The sequence below is a fragment of the Triticum aestivum genome, chromosome 7B (assembly GCF_018294505.1).
Source record: "Triticum aestivum cultivar Chinese Spring chromosome 7B, IWGSC CS RefSeq v2.1, whole genome shotgun sequence".
Lineage (NCBI taxonomy): Eukaryota > Viridiplantae > Streptophyta > Magnoliopsida > Poales > Poaceae > Triticum > Triticum aestivum.
In genome coordinates this window covers 148,959,113-148,964,422 of record NC_057813.1, presented here as the reverse complement: position 1 = coordinate 148,964,422, position 5,310 = coordinate 148,959,113, and the positions used below count along the sequence as shown (strand labels likewise).

At 47.9% G+C, this 5,310-nt stretch overlaps 1 pseudogene across 1 annotated transcript; it reads right to left on the bottom strand.

The window, feature by feature from the left end:
• Nucleotides 1-238: 238 nt before the first annotated feature.
• Nucleotides 239-3,791, bottom strand: LOC123157474 (uncharacterized; annotated as a pseudogene). Its single transcript, XR_006478998.1, has one exon. The product of XR_006478998.1 is annotated as an uncharacterized protein (transcript).
• Nucleotides 3,792-5,310: the final 1,519 nt, after the last annotated feature.

Here is a 5,310-nt window from a genome sequence, read left to right as displayed (position 1 = left end):
AGACTATTTAGCTAAAATTACATCCTCACTTTGGAACATTACTCCTATTATCTCTCTTTCAGTATTGTTCCAAGGATTGAGTATCTATGCAGACTGTTTTGCCCCTCTCCACGAGATGCTTATTCTGTTGTCATTGCAAATTTGGATATTGTCAGTTAGCATTCTCTACCGCTAATAAATATTGGCATATTGCATTCCTGGGTTACCATATGATCTGCATATTCATGTAGGCAAACAATTTTTACTTCAGAAGGTAATTCCACATATTGTTAACTAAGAAAAAAGAACCATTTCACATCTCACAGTTGTCATCTGTATTATCTTTTGCTCACATTCAAAGAATGCACCAAATAAAACTACATGATGGCCTTGAGCAAGAATAAAACACAAATTGCAACTTTGGAGGTTGTGTCTATCTCATGATAGACTGAACAAATGTCACAACTGAGACTACTCTTACACAGGCAGAGGACTTTTTCCTGGTTCCCCGTCAGATTGTTGATTGCTTGAATCAGTTGCAACAGAAGCACCTTTCCAGACATCGCACCCACTTTTTCCACTTCTCCTTCACTAACCTTGCCACTTCGTCAAATGACAACACGACATGAATGACGATGTAGATGATCACGGCAATGACGAGTGCAAAAATGTATGCAGATGTCTTCAACTTCCTGCAGCTGCCCGCGGCATATGCCCCAAGTAAACCAAGCAAGTCCAAGACCATTGCTATTTTCATGGCAAAGAGAGATCTCTTGTACTTGCTTATTGTGTTGTTCAGTAGGAGGATGACCATGACCATTGAGGCCATGAATGCTGTGGCGTTGCAATAGAAGAATACCTTGTACCGTGTTAGGTTGGTATCATGGAGGATTGGGTCACCTGCAAAATGGCCATCCCGGTCATCAGGCCAAACCCCTCCTGGCGGAAGCAGACCGGCTTGGTATGTGACAGTGACTGCAAGAGTTCCAATCAGCATCAAATCTTTGCGCCATTTGTGCTCTGTTCTCTTACTATCAGTATCATGTATACTTCTCGTGTGATTCATTGATGGATTTTGGTGCTTAGAAGGCCGCAGCAACTCATTCCACTTATCTTTTGGTGTCAGAACCAGGACTTGAATCATGACATAGACAAACACTGCAAGAACAACAAGAATGACATAGCCAGATGTTGACACTTTTCTGCAGTTTCCAGTAGCAAAAGCACCCATGAGGCTGATCAGATCAACCAGTACACATGCACGTAGCGCATAGCACTCCAGACCTTTCTTGCATAGCCTCTCGCTAACAAGCAACAGAATTACTGCCAGGGATGCCATGAATGCAGTAGCATTGAAGTAGAAGAACACCCTATAGTGGTTTCGGAACTCGTCACGAAACACTGGGTAACCTGCTCGGTGTCCGTTACTGTTGTCAGTCCAAAAGCCACCTGGTGGGCTTATACCAGTTTGGTATGTGATAGAAGCTGCTAGAATTGCGAGCAACATCAGAAACTTTCGCCTCTTCTGCAAATCTTTTTTTTCTTCAGGAGTAGGTTCAGAAGAACCAGGATTTTGGGAGGTTCCTGCCATGGAAGCCCCAGTATTCCCTGATGTGCTCTCAGTGTTCCCTGCTGTGCTCTCAGTATTCCCTTCTGTGATCTCAGTATTCCCTGCTGTGCTCTCAGAATTCCCTGCTGTGCTCTCAGTATTCCTTGCTGTGCTCTCAGCATTCCCTGCTGTGCTCCCAGTATTCCCTAGTGTCCTCTCATATAGAATATGAAGTACAACATAGGCGAACACTAGGAGGACTAGGACGAACACATATATGGATGTTGAGAACTTCCTGCTGCTTCCAGCGACGTAGGCTCCCATAAGACCAAAGAGCACCAGTGTCATTGCTGTTTGCAGTACATGACGCTTCATGGCATGAATGGTAATCAACTGGCTCTGGAGTAGGATGATGATGGCCAAAGAGGCTACAAATGCTGTGGCATTGCAATAGAAGAATGCCTTGTAGCGCTTCGGACTGATGGCCTCCAAAATTGGATCACCAGCAATATGCCCATCACTGGTATCTGTCCAAAAGCCTCCTGGTGGATTCAGCCCAGCTTGGAAGGTAACTGTGGCGGCAAGGATGCCAAGCAATAGAAGGTATGTGCGCAACTTCTGGAAATTAGTGCCTCGAGTGCTGTTTTCTGGCTGAACTTGTACTGGTATGCTAGGTGGTTCTAACAAGTCAGTGATGAAAGTCCTCAGCTTCTCAACCATTTCTTTATTTTTATTTTTCACACGTGTGATGGTACCCTCAACATATGCTGACTTAGGCAGAGCAGGTTCAATACACTGAATGATGAGGTAGAGCAATACTGCACCAACAAGTGCAAAGACATAGATCGATGTATGTACCTCCCTGCAACTTCCAGCAGCATATCCCCCCATAAGCCCAAAGAGACTGACTACCACACACAACCGCAGAGCATTTGACTTGACAACATGATCCACCGCTGTTTGACTGAGGACCATGATGATGATGACAAGCGATCCAGCAAAAGCAGTGGCATTGCAATAGAAGAAGGCCTTGTATCGGCGTGGATAGTGGTCTCGCAGCACCGGATCACCAGGAATGTGGTTCCTGTTATCATCAGACCAGAAGCCACCTGGAGGGGTTAACCCTGCCACATATGTCACTGTTGCTACCAATGTGGCAAGAACCAGCAAGGAGCTGCGATTTCTTTCAAGATCTTCCTTTTCTTCTCTCTTCTTTGAAGCCTCATCTGTTATTCTCTCTGCATTTGAAGCCACTTGGCCATCTGTTATCCTCTCTGGACTTGAAGCCTCTTGGCCATCTGTTATCCTCTCTGCATTTGAGGCCTCTTGGCCATCTGCTATCCTCTCTGCATTTGAGGCCTCTTCGCCATCTGTTATCCTCTCTTCCAACTGACCTGCTGGACCTTGCTCATCTGCTGTCTTCCCTGATCCTGGTGTCATTATGTGCCCAAGAGTATTCTTCCAATATGCACGAATACCCCAGAACATATCTCGCAGACATTGAGGTGCCAAGTGCTTGAAGAATACCACATGGAGTGTGACATAGGCGAAGATGCCAAGGAGTAACACCCAGATGTAAACAGAGGTCCTCACCTCCCTGCAGCTCCCAGCGGCGTAGGCCCCCATGAGCCCCAGCAAGCCAAGAATCATGGCGAACTGGAGCGTGCGGAGCCAGACCGCCTTATGGGTCAGCTCCCTCATCAGGAGCAGTATGAGCACCATGAGCGAGGCCCCGAACGCCGTGGTGTTGAAGTAGAAGAAGACAAGGTACCGCCTGGGGTAGCTGGACCTCATCACGATGTCGCTGGCGACGCGGCCCTTCTTGCTGTCCTGCCAGAAGCCGCCCGGCGGGGCCAGCCCCGCCTGGAACGTGATGGCCGCCACGAGGATGGCCATCAGCACCAGGTACTTCCTCAGCTTCAACAGAAGCTCGGCCTCGTCGGCGCCGTCTTGCTGCAGCTGCCCCGGCTCGGCCTCGTCGGCGCCCTCTTGCTGCGGCTCGTCGGGAGTGTTGCCGGCAGCTGCAAGGGCATGGGCATTGCCATTCTGCTCTCTGGAATCCTCCATAGCTCTGAGATTCCTTGAAAAATCTCTAGCTCCTCGCTAAAGATTGTAGCGTATGTGGGTTTGCAAGATTGAGGTGAACTACGCGGCGCTGGTCTTGGTCTCTGAGAGTTCCACAGTGCCACTGCACAGGAAGGGGGGAAGTGGACAAGATAATATTCCAACCCACCAATAATATCCCATGGAGAAAAACGTGGACCGTTTCAAATGGCCGAAGCTTCGCCGTTGTGGCCATAAAAACGCAGCAGTCCTTTTCTGCAGTCTACTCCTAGCGAGTCCTAGCTTCATGCAGCATATTTACTACACTCCTACCCAATTTGGAGTAGCACAAACTTACGTGGGCAAAATATGTGCTTGGTTCAGATAATCAGATTACATAGCCTACAAAAACATCTTACATTTCTCTACATTTTAAGACGGAGGTAGTACATTCCTACCTAATTTGGATCAGCACAAACTTATGTGGGCAAAATATGCGCTGGGTTCAGCCTAATGAGATTACGACATATTTACCAAATCCATGCCTACCTAGTTGCAATAGGATATTGCTCCCTTGTAGTAGTACAGTACTGTCAAGCCATAATAGTACAACATACAACTTGCACAAACATCCAAGACAGTGTTCCAAAGCCTCTCAGACATCTCATGTAGTATTTCCATCTGAATATAGCACTAGTATGTTGCTTTCAAGGGGATCAGTCATTTGTTCCCTTTAAACTCCTATCCTAGCTCTTTCCTTTGCCCTTTCTATCTATCTTTCTCATCTTAACTAAATGAACCTCGAGAATATACGAAAAGTTGTGATGCCTGAAAGTTTATCTATCACTATTTCAATTTCAGGGCTACAACAAGTGTGTGACGTGTGTGTGAACATTGGACTGAGACTTGGCTCTTCTAGTTTTCTTAATACTACTACTGTGCAGAGGTTTGTTGGGGTGCTCTGTGACTGTGCCTGTGCCTGTGTAGTATCCAGCGAGAATCGTGCTAGATTTACTTTATTGAAGTGCCAAGTGCATGGCAAGCTAATATAATGCCATTCAAGTACCAGGCTGCCACAGGGACAGAGATCGGCTTGTTTTTTAAGTCCGGCCAGGACGACAAGACAGCAAGCTGCGACCAGATGCGTGCATCGTCGGGCCGAAGACTTGCCAATCCCAAGTCTTCGTGCCTGTCCCCTGGGTCCTAACACCAACCGGTTAAGATAATGCAATCCCATTTCCCACTAGTTTCACACAGAGGAGGGGGTGATCTTTTTCTGAACTTTTGCACATTGATAACTAAGAGGTAATAGCACCAGCGGTCCTGAAACTTGTCCAGGATGTGATGATCTAGTCCAAAACTTGCAAAAGCAAACTATTGCATCCCACAACTTGCCCCCAATGTGCAAATTTGGTCCTAGCCAATCAGACGACGACAAGTGGAGCCTAGTCAACAGAGCCGGTCAGCGCAGCACATTTTGCAATTACCCCCTTGGACTTGGCACTAATGAATTCGAGGATCCCAGGTTCTCGGTGTGGCAGAGCAGCAGCAGCTCCTCCTCCTCGGGGACGTCGTAGGCGACGCAGCCGGTACCCCACCATCCCGATCTGCAACACCAGCCGGCTCATCTCGCCGTATATCTCCGGCGTCTCCGGGTACGGCGGCGACCCGCCGTCGACCTCGAAGACATGGACGCTCCGCCCGACCTGCGTCCAGCTCCACCCCGGCCTGGCGTCCAC